Here is an 18,161-nt window from a genome sequence, read left to right on the forward strand (position 1 = left end):
TTCAAGGCAGGTAAGGGCTAGGTAAAAGGGAGCATCTTTTAATGGGAGAAAAGATGTGCAGCTACTGAGAAGGATGGCAGCAAAAAGGCATTAAGCTGACGAGCCACTGCCTTGCTCTCTCTTGGCAGTACCAATTTGTCTTCTCAGCCCATCAGGATGCTGGATGCAGACGCATGAAAAGCCCACTGCTGAGGGGGAGTGAGTGTGACATTCTCTTCAGTGGGATTCTGAGTTAAATTGGATCAGTCCTCCTCTTCCATTTTTGCCTCCATGCATTGCTGTGCTCTGGCTGTGTTAACGAAGCTCTGGTCTTGTGCAGTTTGCCTTCCTAGTGGAAAGGTTCAGCTGGAGGTTGGTAAGGCTGCCTCTGAATGTTTATTTCTCTACAATTGCAGATTGCAGTTTAAACCAAAAGCCATAATTTAATTCCTTCTACAGTGCATTGTCCTTGTTTCTTTCCTTCCTTCATGACAAGCATTAAAAGATGTCCCAGTTTTCATAAAGACAAGCCTACCCTTTCAATTTTATTGTCTCCCACTCTGTTCCAGCCAGGAGTTTACCCAAGCCAGAAGGCATCTCTGGTGGTGTTAGTGGTGAGTAGCAGTCACGGATATGATGGTTGACTGAGCTCACAGAAAGTGAACTTACAGATAATAACCTTGAAAGTTTATTGCATTATTTCACCCTCTGAAATGTGAGGTCTGGATGAAAGATGACCCAAACTGGCTGGAGGGCCGAGCCCAGAGAGTGGTGGTGAATGGTGCCACATCCAGCTGGCAGCTGTCACTAGTGGTGTCGCTCAGGGATCAGTGCTGGGCCCCATCCTCTTTAACATCTTCATAGATGATCTGGATGAGGGCATGGAGTCAGTCATCAGCAAGTTCAATAGCTCTAAGTGCCAGGTGCTGCACTTTGGCCACAACAATCCCAAGCAGCACTACAGGCTGGGGCCAGAGTGGCTGGATTGCAGCCAAGAGGACAGGGACCTGGGGGTACTGATAGATAGTAGGCTAAAGATGAGCCAGCAGTGTGCCCAGGTGGCCAAGAGAGCCAATGGCATCCTGGCCTGCATCAGGAACAGTATGGCCAGCAGGACAAGGGAGGTTATTCTTCCCCTGTGCTCAGCACTGCTCAGGCCACACCTTGAGTGCTGTGTCCAGTTCTGGCCCCCTCAATTCAAGAGAGATGTTGAGGTGCTGGAAGGTGTCCAGAGAAGGGTGACAAAGCTGGTGAGGGGCCTGGAGCACAAACCCTATGAGGAGAGGCTGAGGGAGCTGGGGGTGTGCAGCCTGCAGAAGAGGAGGCTCAGGGCAGACCTCATTGCTGTCTACAACTCCCTGAAGGGAGGCTGTAGCCAGGTGGGGTTGGGCTCTGCTGCCAGGCAACCAGCAACAGAACAAGGGGACACAGTCTCAAGTTCTGTCAGAGGAGGTCTAGGCTGGATGTTGTTAGGAAGTTGTTGTCAGAGAGAGTGATTGGCATTGGAATGGGCTGCCCAGGGAGCTGGTGGAGTCGCTGTGCCTGGAGGTGTTGAAGCCAAGCCTGGCTGGGGCACTTAGTGCCATGGTCTGGTTGGTTGGCCAGGGCTGGGTGCTAGGTTGGACTGGCTGAGCTTGGAGGTCTCTTCCAACCTGGTTGATTCTATAATTCTATGACATATAATGGCATCAATGGCTAAGTTAATATCATTGCATTGGAGCATCAAGAGCTTTATGTCTGGTAGCACAGCTTAGACCTCCCCCTTGCTGCTTCTGCTGCTGTGCCCTCTGCAATCTTCCCCCACCACTGTTTTGGCTGCTGCTGCTTTTGCTGCTTTGCCACCCCTTGACCCCTTCCCCATCCTCCTTAAGGTTATTATGTTTCTGTAGTGTTTTATTCACCTTAGGCTGTTACATTTAGTTTAAACTGTAAGAAATACAATTTCATTTTTCCTGACTTTCCAAACATTCCATGTTGCAGTGAATCTACTCTACCAGGGGAGGGATCCACCCTAACAGGGGACACTTTGGAACAAAGAAGGTAGTCAGGGACATTGGACAAATGGGCTGTGTGACACGGCAGTGGCTTACTAATCTGTGCACTGACAAGAGTTGTCTTTCCAACAGTGAGCAGGAGCAGGACTGCTTAAAAACCCCACCAGATCCCTGAGCCTTCACCTGCACATAGTGCAGATGATGGTTTTCCATGGCTCCCGTCACTGGCAGCATCACTGCACAGCTGGCTTCTGATTTTATCAACCTCTACATTGCAGTCTGAAAAATCTGGGTGGGGGAGGAATTCTTTTAGGACACTATAAAATCATCACTTTCTTGTATGCTCTTCTGCTATGATGTGAAGATTATTACACTCCCTGAAAATGCATAAACTGCTTTAATCTGAAATAAGATGTGTGTTTTTTTTCTCCTGTATAAGGAAACAAGAAGCAGGATCTAAGGACAGTGTTTATTTTTAAAGTCATAGATGAGGTTGGAAGAGGCCTCCAAGCTCATGAGGCCTCCAAGTTCATTCAGTACTTGGAATTACAAAAAAGTCTCTAATTAGCTTGACTTCTTTAGGCTTTCCTCTATATTCCTTGGGTTTTCATGGATTTGAAGATAGAATCATAGAATGGTCTAGGTTCAAAGTGACCTCAAGGACCATCCAGTTCCAACTCCCTGCAATAGGCAGGGACACCTCCCACTAGAACAGGTCTCTCAACTCTCAAAGCCTCATCCAACCTGGCCTTCAACCCCTCAAGAGAGGGAGCAGCCACAACCTCCCTGGGCAGCAGGAATGCAGATACTTCCCTATTTTCCACAAAAGTCTGACTTTTCCTTCTGTTGCATAAACTGATAAATTCTGCCACTGGTTCCTTTACTATGTGGAAGTGTGTAAGGTACCAAGAAATGTTCTTACCCTTCAAACGAGGATAGGCATTTTGTGTGTGCTGCTTTGATCACACTTAACATACCAGCAACCACTGATGGGTTTTGGCACTGCAGTTCAATGCAAATGCAGGCTGGAATCACAGCTTGCTGTCAGCAAAGAGAGCTGTGCTGGCCCATCTGCTTTGCAGACTAAAGTGAGGTTGTTCATAGTCATGCTGTTTTCAGCCTCAGGCTGCGCCAGGGGAGATTTAGGCTGGAGGTGAGGAGAAAGTTCTTCCCTGAGAGAGTCATTGGACACTGGAATGGGCTGCCCGGGGAGGTGGTGGAGTCGCCGTCCCTGGAGCTGTTCAAGGCAGGACTGGACGTGGCACTTGGTGCCATGGTCTGGCCTTGAGCTCTGTGGTAAAGGGTTGGACTTGATGATCTGTGAGGTCTCTTCCAACCTTGGTGATACTGTGATAGGTTTTGAGGCCACACTACTCAACCTGCTTCAAGTCATTACTGATGACCCAAGGGCAGCTGAGTATTGATTATATGCATGTTAGGTATAGAATAAAACCCATTCTTTCTTGTGCTACTTTGAGACAACTTGGAATACTTTAGTGAGAGAAATTAGATGATAGGCTGTGAGATGGAAATACTGGTGATGTCTGCTGCACAAAGAGGCTTGCTGAGATGTATCAAAACAGGAACATAAGCACAGGTAAGACAGTGAGTGTGTCTGTTGGAATCAGTGGCTCTGTCTCTCCGGGATTCTTCTGTGTAGCTAATCCTGCTGCTTTCTACCCTCCCCTTGCCAATCCTCCTGGGGACAGAATGGTTGGATTGCAGACAGGCAGAGAGGGACCTGGGGGTACTGGTAGATAGCAGGCTGAAGATGAGCCAGCAGTGTGCCCATGTGGCCAAGAGAGCCAATGGCATCCTGGGCTGGCTCAGGAGCAGTGTGGCCAGCAGGACAAGGGAGGTTCTTCTGCCCCTGTGCTCAGCACTGCTCAGGCCACAGCTTGAGTGCTGTGTCCAGTTCTGGGCTCCTCAATTCAAGAGAAATGTTGAGGTGCTAGAATGTGTTCAGAGAAGGGCAGCAAGGTTGGGGAGAGTCCTGGAGCACAGCCCTGTGAGGAGAGGCTGAGGGAGCTGGGGGTGTGCAGCCTGCAGCAGAGGAGGCTCAGGGCAGAGCTCATTGCTGTCTACAGCTCCCTTAAGGGAGGCTGTAGCCAGGTGGGGTTGGGCTCTTCTGCCAGGCAACCAGCAACAGAAGAAGGGGACACAGCCTCAAGTTGTGCCAGGGCAGGTCTAGGCTGGATGTTGTTAGGAAGTTGTTGTCAGAGAGAGTGATTGGCATTGGAATGGGCTGCCCAGGGAGGTGGTGGAGTCTGTGTGCCTAGAGGTGTTGAAGCCAATCCTGGCTGGGGCACTTAGTGCCATGGTCTGGTTTGATTGGCCAGGGCTGGGTGCTAGGTTGGACTGGCTGATCTTGGAGGTCTCTTCCAACCTGGCTGATTCTGTGATTCTGTGATCTTACATACAACATATGTCAATAGCCTCCAAGTCATGCTCCTTCTTTATCCTTTTGAAACATAAACTCTAAATGTCAAAGGTTGTTTATGTGTCTTTAAAACAGCAAGGAAGAAAGATAAGCAAAAACTCCAGAAACAGCACCATCACTGTACTTGTGAGCAAGAGCAGCAAAGCTGTCAAGTCTTGCCCTTTCTTCTTATGGGTCATTTCAAAAACCATCTTCCTGAGCAGCATCTGCTCATCAGGGTTGCTGCCAGATGGGCAGTTTCCTTTATTACATATATCTGCCTGCATTCACACCAAGTTTCTCAGCTGCTTCTTTATTTTAAGTAATGGATCAGCAGAACAGCTGCTAATTACTACACTCTACAAATCATTTTATGGAGGCAATGACCAAGACAACCCAGGACTTGAAATGAAAATATGGGTTTAATTTTTCCTCTTGGTCAAGCATTGCTTTTTATTAGGGTTCACAGGCTTACAGGATGTTAGGGGTTGGAAGGGACCCAAGGAGATCACTGAATCAAACCCCCCTGCCAGAGCAGGAGAATACTATCTAACTCAGACCACAGAGTTGCTTTCTTGTAAGTTGGAGTAACAAGATGTAAACTGCTTAATGACTCAATTTGCCTTGATATTAATTATATTTGAGAAGCAGTTTCTGATTTTAGGTGGGGTTTTTCCTCTATCCTGCTGCTAGGGTTTTAGATAGTTAAAGGGATAGTGGGCATGTTTGTCCAGCTTAGGAGGATATGTATTTGGAGTTTTAAAGTAAATCATAGAATCAACCAGGTTGGAAGAGAGCTTCAGGGTTATCCAGTCCAACCTAGCACCCAGCCCTGGCCAATCAACCAGATCATGGCACTAAGTGCCTCAGGCAAGCTTTGCTTCAACACCTCCAGGGATGGGTAGAGAAATGCTCATAAATGATCTCAGAGAACAGGGTATTTGTTTGCCTGGTCAAGTAAATAGAATCATAGAATCAGTCAGGGTTGGAAGGGACCACAAGGAGCAGCCAGTTCCAACTCCCCTGCCATGGGCAGGGACACCCTACCCTAGAGCAGGCTGCACACAGCCTCAGCCAGCCTGGCCTCAAACACCTCCAGCCATGGGGCCTCAACCACCTCCCTGGGCAACCCATTCCAGCCTCTCACCACTCTCCTGCTCAACAACTTCCTCCTCACATCCACTCTGAGTCTCCTCACCTCCAGCTTTGCTCCATTCCCCCCACTCCTGGCACTCCCTGAGAGCCTAAAAAGTCCCTCCCCAGCTTTTTTTGAGGCCCCCTTCAGATCCTGGAAGGCCACAAGTAGGTCCCCTGGGAGCCTCCTCTGCTCCAGCCTGCACAGCCCCAACTCTTTCAGTCTGTGCTCACAGCAGAGCTGCTGCAGCCTCTGAGCATCCTCCTGGCCCTTCTCTGGACACTCTCCAGCATCTCCACAGCCCTCTTGGAATGGAGGCTCCAGAATTGGATGCAGTACTCCAGGTGGGGTCTGAGCAGAGCAGAGCAGAGGGGGAGAATCTCCTCCCTGGCCCTGCTGGCCACACAGAATGAAATGTGTATTTCCAGCTTGATGTGGGGATAGGCAGACATCTGATTAACACTGTCTAAAAATTTCCATTCCAAAGCCCTGTTTCCTTGGCTGTTTTCTCTGCTTCTGAAGCTAACCTTAACCATCTGGATGACATTTTCTGTCTGTCTTGGGTTCTTTTATTTTAAAGTAGGAATGGAAGGAAGAAGCATTTCCAGGAAGTGTATGTTACAAAACTTTCCAGGAGTTTTGACAGTGCAAAACCTCAGTGAATATTTTTATTGACTGAGAAATTCCAGCAGACTTTTATGACCTTTGCAATTTGTCATGAAATAACCTTGCTGGTGAAAACTCAAGAATCTGACATCTCTGAGAGAGCTGAATCAAGTTTGTGTTACTTAAAAAATAATAATTAAAAATGCACAATGTATTCAGGCTTAGAACAGGCTTTGATCCTGGAGGGCAGGGATCCATCCAGAGGGACGTGGACAGGCTGCAGAGGTGGGCACAAGTCAAACTCATGAGGTTCAACAAGACCAAGACCAAGGTCCTGCAGCTGAGTTGAGGCAATGCCAAGCACAAATCCAGGCTGGGCAGCGAGTGGCTGGAGAGCAGCCCTGAGGAGAGGGACTTGGGGGTGCTGCTGGAGGAGAAGCTCAACAGGAGCCAGCAGTGTGCACTTGCAGCCCAGAAAGCCAAGCAGAGCCTGGGCTGCAGCAGCAGAAGTGTGGCCAGCAGGGCCAGGGAGGGGATTCTCCCCCTCTGCTGTGCTCTGCTGAGTCCCCACCTGGAGTACTGCATCCAGTTCTGGAGCCCCTGGGACAAGAGGGCTGTGGAGATGCTGGAGTGTGTCCAGAGCAGGGCCAGGAGGATGCTCAGAGGCTGCAGCAGCTCTGGTGGCCAGCACCAGAACGAGAGGACACAGCCTCAGGCTGTGCCAGGGGAGATTTAGGCTGGAGGTGAGGAGAAAGTTCTTCCCTGAGAGAGTCATTGGACACTGGAATGGGCTGCCCGGGGAGGTGGTGGAGTCGCCGTCCCTGGGGCTGTTCAAGGCAGGACTGGACGTGGCACTTGGTGCCATGGTCTGGCCTTGAGCTCTGTGGTAAAGGGTTGGACTTGATGATCTGTGAGGTCTCTTCCCACCTTGGTGATACTGTGATACTGTGATATTATATTTCTCTAGTGGTTTATTTCTCCCTATGCTGTTATATTTAAACCACAAGAAATACAACTTCATTTTCCCTGACTTCCCAGAAAAAAATCTGTGTTGTGGTCAGTTTATTCTACAGGGGGAAGGATCCACCCTAACCTGGGACACTGTTACCTGTATTTATCTCAGAAATAGGTTGCCTTTATAAAGCACTTTTTAAAACAAGTATTTGAAAAGGTTCTGGGTTTTGTCATTAAAATATTTATGCCTTCCTCAGAATATGGGGAACCTGCATAGAAACTGCTAATGAGACACATACTTGCCTTTCTCCAGTGTTCCCTGTTCCTCTCTGGCTTATGTTATTTCTTCTCTTCAGCATGTCAAGCCAGTATTAAACAAAAAGTGGCAGTAATACCTGTCTGATACTCCCCTGCATCCCTCCCTGCCTGTCGAGCTGTGCTGCTGCTCTTGACAAGCTGTGGGAAGTCAGGAATGCAGAGAGGGTGTACAGCAGAAGCTGACACTCTACATCCAGCCACCCAAAGACAAGTTATTATGATGCTGATATCTATCTCCATTGACTTCTGTGACTATGCCAAGACAAAAGGTCCTGCCTGGGACAAAGCAACCTTTGGTACTGCAGCAGAGATGGCACAAATGTGCATCATAAGACACAAAGGCTTAGAAAACTCCATGTGCACTCCAGTGTGCTGTCAAGACCAGCTTTCTTTTAGCTGCCAGTCTGACATTGTCTTCTTATCTTTTGTAAACCTGCATCCAGTCAGCAAACCATTTCCATTAAAATAAGGGGAAAAAAGCCTTGTTTACACTTCCCTTCCATTTCCTCCTACAATGGCATCCTGGTCTGGATCAGGAGCAGTGTGGGCAGCAGGACAAGGGAGGTTCTTGTGCCCCTGTGCTCAGCACTGCTCAGGCCACACCTTGTGTGCTGTGTCCAGTTCTGGGCTCCTCCATTCAAGAGAGATGTTGAGGTGCTGGAAGGTGTCCAAAGAAAGGTTCAAAAGCCATTTGAGGGGCCTGGAGCAGAGCCCTGTGAGGAGAGGCTGAGGGAGCTGGGGATGTGCAGCCTGCAGAAGAGGAGGCTCAGGGCAGAGCTCATTGCTGTCTACAGCTACCTGAAGGGAGGCTGTAGCCAGGTGGGGTTGGGCTCTTCTGTCAGGCAAGCAGCAACAGAAGAAGGGGACACAGTCTGAAGCTGTGCCAGGGGAGGTTTAGGCTGGATGTTGTTAGGAAGTTGTTGTCAGAGAGAGTGATTGGCATTGGAATGGGCTGCCCAGGGAGGTGGTGGAGTCACTGTGCCTGGAGGTGCTGAAGCCAAGCCTGGCTGAGGCACTTAGTGCCATGGTCTGGTTGATTGTCTAGGGCTGGGTGCTAGGTTGGACTGGCTGAGCTTGGAGGTCTCTTCCAACGTAGCTGATTCTGTGATTCTTTCTGTGCCACTGCAGGTATTGCAGTGGAATTAACAAGTAGCCAAAATTTCTCTTGTACCAGATACAAAACAATAAATAATAAGCAAGAAAATTGGTTTCAAAAATGCTAAGAGACAAACAAATGGAAGCTTTCAAACCAATTATTTTCCACACCTGAATCTGCTGAACTTCCCAGGCATGGTATAAAGCTCCTCTTTTTCTGTATTATGGGCAGAGCTGTGCTGAGAGGCACTATGCCCTACTCACAGCTGCTTCAGACACTGCTAACTTCCTTAGCTGAACCCAGTATGCACTGGAGCATATATTTCATGCAGTCCTGCACTCAGCTCATAGATTAAAACTCTCTTGCAGACAAAGCACATCATCTGCCTTGCTGTTTTAAAGAGCCTTGACAGTTATTCTGCCTTACCACATGAGTCTCATTGCAGCCTGCTCTAGGGTAGTGTCTGTGCCCATGGCAGGGGGGTTGGAACTAGATGATCCTTGTGGTCCCTTCCAACCCTGACTGATTCTGTGATTCTATGAACTCTGACCTGGCTACATAAGTTTACCTCCATATTATTATAGGCTTCTCACATTGCAGACTTTTCTCCCATCCTGGCCCACCTGGAAGAAAAGTCATCCTTGCAGAGCTCAGCAAATCTCTCTATTCAATGTCCTTTGCAGACCCAATTAAATGAATTTGATCATATTTAAATGACAAACACACATGTAAAGTCTCTGTTTATGAAGGTAGAAAGCAACTCACCATCTGCCACATTTGGAATAGCCTTGGGAAAGCTGACTCTGGAACAGGAAATCTGGGGGTGGGAGTGGAAGTAAGAACGAAATGACCCTTGGCAACACGGGATACTGCCAAAAACCTGTGGGCAAACAAAAATCATCAGTGTAAACTCTGCAAGTGAAAATGGAAGATCTCTTCTTCAGGGTAAGGAAAAGCTCTTTCAGAAGGTCTGAACTGTAATTTGCAGGATCTCTTCAGCTAACAGGTGATGATTCTTTAAAAGCTTAGAGGCCAGTGTTAGGAAAACCCTAAGAGAAGATGTTCTAGATTGAGCCTAGCTGGGATATTTTAGTGAGAAGAATTAGAATTGGAGTTGTTGTGGCCAAAGTGCAGAACCCTGCCCTTGGCCTTGTTCAGTCTCATCCCATTGGCCTCTGCCCACCCATGCAGCCTGGCCAGGTCCCTCTGCAGGGCTCTCCTACCCTCCAGCAGCTCCACAGCTGCTCCTAGCTTGGTGTCATCTACAAACTTACTGATGCTGGACTCAATCCCCTCCTCCAGATCATCAATAAAGATATAGAGCAGGGCTAGTGCAACTTTAGGAAGGTCAGGTTTCTCCATTGCTAAACAAAGCACAATAGCCTCTCTTGCAGGGGGGCATACAGCAAGTCAGACCTGTACTTGGTGAACACATCTGGAAAGGTGTAAGCTGTCATTACTTTTGTATCCATCTTCTGCTCCATACAGAGAATTAACCTCAGGAACCTAACTTATGTGCAGTAATAGTAGATTCCAAATAGTAAAATGAGTGTCCCTGCTCTCTCTTTGCCTGCCTTCCTCTACAATTCATTTCTCTAACTCTAAGTAAGGTTAGGAATGACAAAAGTTGGGGGGTGGCCTCTTCTCCCAGGCAACCAGCAATAGAACAAGGGGACACAGCCTCAAGTTGTGCCAGAGTAGGTATAGGCTGTGTGTTCTTCACAGAGGGAGTGATTGGCATTGGAATGGGCTGCCCAGGGAGGTGGTGGAGGCGCCGTCCCTGGGGGTCTTCAAGCAAAGCCTGGCTGAGGCACTTAGTGCCATGGTCTGGTTGATTGGCTAGGGCTGGGTGCTAGGTTGGACTGGCTGAGCTTGGAGGTCTCTTCCAACCTGCTTGATTCTGTGATTCTACTATGGAAATATGCAGCAATTAAGGCATGAGTGATGATGTACTTAGCTGCATCTCCTTAAGCATCCAACAGAGGATCAGTAATAACTGACCAAGGTGAGGACAGAGTAATCCTCTTGTCTGGTTCTGCTGGGAAGTTAGTATAACTGTTGTCTGTATTCTCTTCCTTCAGCACACTGCATTAGATGTGGCAAAACTATGTTCTGTGTGAGAATGCAAGAGTTCAGGTGAGCTGGGATGATTTTAGGGTGATCTTACAGTACTTGTTTTCCATCTTCAGGAGTGGAGGGAGGGGAAGCTGTCTTTAGTTCTCATTTGTGTTCTTGTATGCTGTGTTTCATTCCAAGGTTAGAAAGTGTAGCCAGCAGGTCAAGAGAGGTGATTCTCCACCTCTACACTGCTCTTGTGAGACTCCACCTGGAGTATTGTGTCCAGTTCTGGTGCCCCTATTACAGGAAGGATATGAACATTCTGGAGCATGACCAGAGAAGGGCCACGAGGATGATCAGAGGGCTGGAGCACCTCTCTTGTGGGGACAGGCTGAGAGAGTTGGGGCTGTTCAGTTTGGAGGAGAGAAGGCTCTGAGGAGACCCTGTTGTGGCCTTCCAGTATCTGAAGGGGGCCCATGAGAAATCTGCTGAAGGAATTTTTTAGATGGTCTGGTAGTGATGGAACTAGGGGGAATGGATCCAATCTAGGGGATGGTAGATTTGGATTAAATGTTAGGAATAAGTTGTTCACCATGAGGGTGGTGAGTCACTGGCTGGAACATGTCCAGAGAAGGGCAACAAAGCTGGTGAGGGGCCTGGAGCACAAACCCTATGAGGAGAGGTTGAGGGAGCTGGGGGTGTGCAGCCTGGAGAAGAGGAGGCTCAGGGGTGATCTTATTACTGTCTACAACTACCTGAAGGGGCATTGTAGCCAGGTGGGGGGGTGACCTCTTCTGCCAGGCAACCAGCAATAGAACAAGGGGACACAGTCTCAAGTTGTGCCAGGGTAGGTATAGGCTGGATATTAGGAAGAAGTTCTTCACAGAGAGAGTGATTGGCACTGGAATGGGCTGCCCAGGGAGGTGGTGGAGGCACCGTCCCTGGGGGTCTTCAAGAAAAGCCTGGCTGAGGCACTTAGTGCCATGGTCTGGTTGATTGGATAGGGCTGGGTGCTAGGTTGGACTGGCTGATCTTGGAGGTCTCTTCCAACCTGGTTGATTCTATGATTCTATGATTCTGTGGTGGAAGCCCCAATCCTGACAGTCTGTACGGCTAGGCTGGATGAGGCTCTGAGCAGCCTGATCTAGTGTGCGGTATCCCTGCCCTTGGCAGGGCAGCTGGAACTAGGGGGTCCTTGAGGTCCCTTCCAGCCCTGACAGTTCTGTGATTCTATAATTACAAGTGTCAGAATGTATAGGTAGCACCTACACACCTCAGAGATTTGGTTTGGCTTTTTTAGAGAGAAATGTCCTGATTCTTGTCAAATTCAATTCCTGTTTTGTGTATGCCTTCCCCCTACAGTCTATCCTTTTCCTGCTCTCCTTTTGTTCCACCTTCTCCACCTTTCTTCTTCCTTATCTCAGCTGTTGTTTGCAGGCAGATGACTCTTTGCACTTGGGGCCTTCCTACTTGGCACTGTCTTTTCTCTCCTGGTGCTCTAGTCTAGAACAGGCTATTTCTGAAGTGCATGTGCTTCCCCCTTTGACATGACATCCAATGCCTTCATTCTGCCTGAAATGGGGAGAGAGTGTCTTCTGAAGGGCATTAGGAAGCCACTGTTGGCACCGTTGGCACCTTGTTATCTAGCTTGGGATGTTGCCAGGCACTCATGCACAGGCACATTTCCAAACTGCCTACAAGCTCTTGTAAAGACCTTGTTAGATGGGCAGGGGAAACTGATGGGGAGCAATAATAAACTGCACCAGCACAGGTTTGGAGGTGAGCTGCTGGAGAGCAGCCCTGTAGAGAGGGACCTGGGGGTGCTGGTGGCTAACAAGTTACCCATGGCACATCAATGTGCCCTTGTGGCCAAGAAGGCCAATGGGATCCTGGGGTGTATTAGGAGGAGTGTGTCCAGCAGATCAAGGGAGGTTCTCCTCCACCTCTACTCTGCCCTGCTGAGACCTCATCTTGAATATTGTGTTCAGTTTTGGGCTCCCCAGTTGAAGAGGGACAGGGATCTGCTGGAGAGGATCCAGCAGAGGGCTACGAGGATGATGAGGGGACAGGAGGGCACTGCCTGGTGAGGAGAGGGTGAGGGACCTGGGGCTGCTTAGTCTGGAGAAGAGAAGATTTAGAGGGGATTTGATCAATGTTTGTAAGTATCTGAGGGCTGGGGGTCAGGAGCAGGGGGACAGGCTCTGCTCACTGCTCCCTGGGATAGCACAAGCAGCAATGGGTGTAAGTTGTAGCACAGGAGGTTCCAGCTCAACACAAGGGGGAACTTCTTTATTGTTAGGGTCACACTGGAGCAGGCGCTCCAGAGGGGTTGAGGAGTCTCCTTCTCTGGAGCCTTTCCAGGCCTGTCTGGATGTGTTCCTCTGTGATCTGTGCTAGATTGTGTGGTCCTGCTCTGGCAGGGGGTTGGACTCGATGATGTCTTTGAGTCCCTTCCACCCCCTAACATCCTGGGATCCTGTGGGACTCCTCACTGATGATATAGCAGTATGGATGTAGCTGTTTAGCCTTCTGTAATTTTCAGCTAAAATGAAACCTAGACCTAGAGGTTCCACACAGAAACTGAACAGGCATCTCCAAGAAGAATTCTGCATAGCCAACAGGTAAAGTTCTTAAGGAACTGTACTTTCCTTCAGCTTTCTAAGAACATCTGGGGAAAAAAAACCCTGTGAAGTTAATAATTAGCCAAGGCTGTTTTCAGAATAGCAATTTCTTTACACTGAGAAAGAAGTCATTGCAGAACCACAAAAATAAGGACTTCTCCAGTCACAGATGACTAATTCACAACCAAGGTATTTTTTTTGTCATGACAAAACATCCCCAGGCAAAGGAGATGCCCAAAATGCTATGAACTCACTCTATTGTTTAATAAACAGAAGCCAAGCTTTTAACAGATGAAGAAGGTATCACAGTATCACAGTATCACAGTATCACAGTATCATCAGGGTTGGAAGAGACCTCACAGATCATCAAGTCCAACCCTTTAGCACAGAGCTCAAGGCCAGACCATGGCACCAAGTGCCACGTCCAGTCCTGCCTTGAACAGCTCCAGGGACGGCGACTCCACCACCTCCCCGGGCAGCCCATTCCAGTGTCCAATGACTCTCTCAGGGAAGAACTTTCTCCTCACCTCCAGCCTAAATCTCCCCTGGCACAGCCTGAGGCTGTGTCCTCTTGTTCTGGTGCTGGCCACCTGAGAGAAGAGAGCAACCTCCTCCTGGCCACAACCACCCCTCAGGTAGTTGTAGACAGCAATGAGGTCACCCCTGAGCCTCCTCTTCTCCAGGCTAACCAATCCCAGCTCCCTCAGCCTCTCCTCGTAGGGCTGTGCTCAAGGCCTCTCCCCAGCCTCGTTGCCCTTCTCTGGACACGCTCAAGCATCTCAATGTCCCTCCTAAACTGGGGGGCCCAGAGCTGAACACAGGACTCAAGGTGAGGTCTAACCAGTGCAGAGTACAGGGGCAGAATGACCTCCCTGCTCCTGCTGACCACACCATTCCTGATGCAGGCCAGGATGCCACTGGCTCTCTTGGCCACCTGGGCACACTGCTGGCTCATGTTCAGGCAGGTATCAATCAGCACCCCCAGATCCCTCTCTGGTTGTCTTGTACATCTCAGGACTTAATATTTCTAAACATAGCAAATCTCTTTTTGCTCAATATTAGATAATTTCATATCTGCACTGATCGCAGTGCATTGGTCTGATTTAAGCTTCCCAGAGATTCAAGTACCTAACAGAACAATACATTAATAGGATGCTTCCCCCTCTCTCTCTTTTGGAAAGAAAGGAATTAGATGGAGAGAGGAAAAGGGGTGAAACACCCAAAGAATAATCTTGCTTCCATTTGGAAGTGAAAAGGAAAACGTTAATGATAAATAAAAAAGTATTTAAGGTAGAGGAGTTACAAAGAGGTATAGGGAAGGGAAATAAGACACAAAAATAGATATACAAGCAGATCGATGGCAATGGATGGAGGAAGATTCAGCAAGTGGTGGCCCCACCATGTGGCAGGATGGCCACATGGCAAAGTGGGAGCAGCAGGAGTGAGGGTGGTGCTCCTAGGCAGGCAGGGAGGGTGAAGAGAGAAAGAGGAAGAGCAAGAGTGGGCTAGCTTGAAGCTAGCTAGAATGTTTTGGTGAGAAGAACTAGATCACAGGCTGTGAAAGGGAAACAGTGATGATGTCTACTTCACTCATAGGCTTGCTGAGAGGTATAAGAACAAGAGTGTAAACTTAGATAAGGCACTTCTTCTGCTTGGGGCATTGCCTGAGCTGCACTTCTCTTTCCCCTCTCTGCAGTCTCTCTGACTAATCCACTTTGCTTCCTAACCCCCTGGCCAAACCTCCATTCTTCCTTGGGACTGGGATAAGGTTGAGAGAGGTGGGAGAAGGTGGAAGGGCAGTTGGGAGCCCCTCCTGGGGACTCAGGTTTCTGGGAGGGCTGTTGTGTTTCTGTATTACCTTTACCTTGTCTATTTCTGTCTATAACTGTCTATACTGTAACTATCTGCTTGTCTATTGTGCTAAGCTGTAAACATAAGCTTCATTCAATTCCCAGAGCTGCTGAGTCCAGTCTGAGTGATTTCCAAAGTGAGGGGGGGCAGGGAACACCCAAACCATCACAAAGAGGAAGAGGAGGAGAAGGAGGAGGAGAAGGAGGAGGAGGAGGAGGAGGAGGAGGAGGAGGAGGAGGAGGAGGAGGAGGAGGAGGAGGAGGAAGAGAGAGAAAGAGAGAGAGAAAGAGAAAGAGAAAGAGAAAGAGAAAGAGAAAGAGAAAGAGAAAGAGAAAGAGAAAGAGAGAGAGTAAGAGGAAGTTCCTCTGTTTTTGTAGGGGGTATAGACCAGAAGTGGGAATGAGCTAACCACTACACCTGGGGTCAGGTTGAGGCCACTCTCAGGGAGGAGTCAGGAGAACCTGGGGTAAGGTTCAGCCACTCACAGAGTGGAGTCAGGAGGACCTGAGGTCAGGTTGAGCCACCCCCAAGAAGAAGTCAGGAGGACCTGGAGTCACTTTCAGACCACCCCCAGAAGTGTTAAATCTTTACACTCAGTTTATGTGGAGCAGCAATTACCATGAGGAAGGTAGTGCAGCAGAAGTAATTCTGAACCTGCTTCCATCCCTGAAGCAGATTCATTGCTTCTCAAATCTCAGCACTCTCCCGCTTCAAGTCTCAATATTTATTACGTCAGGGAGAGTTCTGGCAGCAAGCAAAAAGGAGAAATACCACTTCCAGCCCTCCTTTCCTGGGAGAGAGCTTTAGTCTTGTGAAAAACAATGGGAAAGCTCTTGTGCAATGTGTGGAATATGAAGCCTGGGGTTTTTTTTTGTGGTGCTTTAAAATAGTATCTACAATAACTCTGCTACAAGACTAGAAGTGACTTTCTTGCTGCGTGGAGGATGCTAAATAAGACTTTTTAAATGGTATCTTGTACTAAGATAATTATGGGAACAAAACAGCTCTACATGAATCTGACAGCTGTTATAAAAGCTCAACAGGCAGCACCATTTGCTGTAATGCAGAAGACCCAGGTTCACAAGCACACACAGGTTTTTGTCTTCTCAAATGCCAGCAGGAACTGGAGGTGGTGGCATAAAGAATATGACAGCTTTGCTGCAAAGGCAAACAGAAGTCAATCTGTGCTCTTGAGCTGGGTTTGTGTGTTCCTGTATAAAAGCAGTAAGGACTTACAAACAGATGAACCTTCCTGGAATGGCTTGATGTCCACAGCTGGACTAGAACCCTCTGCTTCATCCAGAGAAGGGCAACAAGGCAGGTGAAGGGCCTGGAGCACAAACCCTATGAGGAGCTGGACTGGGTTGCCCAGGGAGGTGGTTGAGGCCCCATGGCTGGAGGTGTTTGAGGCCAGGCTGGCTGAGGCTGTGTGCAGCCTGCTCTAGGGTAGGGTGTCCCTGGGCATGGCAGGGGGTTGGAACTGGCTGCTCCTTGTGGTCCCTTCCAACCCTGAATGATTCTGTGATTCTATTCTATTCTATTCTATTCTATTCTATTCTATTCTATTCTATTCCATTCCATTCCATTCCATTCCATTCCATTCCATTCCATTCTATTCTATTCTATTCTATTCTATTCTATTCTTTTCTATTCTATTCTTTTCTATTCTGGGTTTTGTTATTGAATGTTCTTTCAAGGAAGAAGGATTTTTTTTCTTCTGAGTTTTATTTCCACTGATGTTCCCTGTGCAAAGTTGCAGTCCTCTGATAGCTGGTATGAAGAGGATTAGAACATGTCATCACTAATTGAAGACCAGGATTTAAGCAAGGGATGTGCAAGAGCAGCAGAAAGATGAGGCTCACTGACTTGTCTTAAAATCATAGAATCACAGAATCAACCAGGTTGGAAGAGACCTCCAAGCTCATCCAGTCCAACCTAGCACCCAGCCCTAGACAATCAACCAGACCATGGCACTAAGTGCCCCAGCCAAGCTTGGCTTCAACACCTCCAGGCACAGAGACTCCACCACCTCCCTGGGCAGCCCATTCCAATGCCAATCACTCTCTCTGACAACAACTTCCTCCTGACATCCAGCCTAGGCCTCCCCTGGCACAACTTGAGGCTGTGTCCCCTTGTTCTGTTGGTTCAAACCACATAGACACTGCTCCAGCAGGTTGGCCTGGCTTCCACATCTGTCCTCATCTCGTGGCAAGGGCAAACTGTCATACTGTGGAATGAGATGAAGGACTAACATTGCTGCTGGAACACTGATTTCTTTCTTCCTAAAGAGCCATTTCTACCACGAGGACTACATAAAATTAGTTGATTGATAGAAAAGAACAAAGGAAGGGCCAGCTGCAAACAGAAATCACCTCAAAACTACAAAGAAAACCTCACAGACTTCCTTTGAGGGATGGTATCTTCCTCCTCCACATTTGGTTTCATCTTGTTCTGCTTCTGTTTATCTGTAAGCTTCTGAGTGCTGTTGTTTTTGTGTCTGCACATATACCATGAAAGATTCTTCCTGTGACTGGAAATTGTGAGGTAGCATATGGAAGCCCCAACCATCTGCAAACATTACTGGTGCTTAATGTCAACAAGGGGGAGCAATTTGACTAATAAGCTTAAGGAATTACTTACTATAAGTAGCAATTGAACAAAATTATGTCAGCATGCATTTCCCCCCTCTTTTGGCTCAGGATGACTCAATTGTGAAACACAAATCATAGTAATGGATCCATGTTTATAACAATTTAGGGTCCCAGGCATTGATTAACTGCAACTGAGAGAACTTTTTGTCACAGAGGTAAATGTTGTACCTAAAAGCTCCTATGTGAGGCTATGAACTGTTAGGACAATTCTTATTAGCCCTAACATTGTTTGATGGGTTGAGGTCTAAAGAGGTAAGACACTGTGCCCAGTTCTGTGTTCAGTTCTGGGCTCCTCAAGTCAAGAGAGATGTTGAGGTGTGTGAGAGTCTGATCCTCTCTCTTGTTAATCAACAAAGATAAAGATTGCATCGTCCCTCCTCAATCAACAAAGATTGCATCATCTCTCCTTAATCTTGTTACTTCTGGGACTCAGACTGGGTGCTTGGCCCAAAAGCTCAGGGATGCAAATCAACAGACAA

At 48.1% G+C, this 18,161-nt stretch overlaps 1 protein-coding gene across 1 annotated transcript in view; it reads right to left on the bottom strand.

Moving 5' to 3' along the window:
• The window catches only part of HTR1F (5-hydroxytryptamine receptor 1F), a 146,141-nt gene that overhangs the window by 54,265 nt on the left and 73,715 nt on the right, over positions 1 to 18,161 (bottom strand). The window contains exon 2 of the mRNA XM_064152282.1: positions 9,267 to 9,381. The gene's annotated coding sequence lies outside the window, so the exon portion shown is untranslated. The remainder of the gene's footprint in view (positions 1 to 9,266; positions 9,382 to 18,161) is intronic.

The sequence above is a fragment of the Pogoniulus pusillus genome, chromosome 12 (genome assembly GCF_015220805.1).
Source record: "Pogoniulus pusillus isolate bPogPus1 chromosome 12, bPogPus1.pri, whole genome shotgun sequence".
Lineage (NCBI taxonomy): Eukaryota > Metazoa > Chordata > Aves > Piciformes > Lybiidae > Pogoniulus > Pogoniulus pusillus.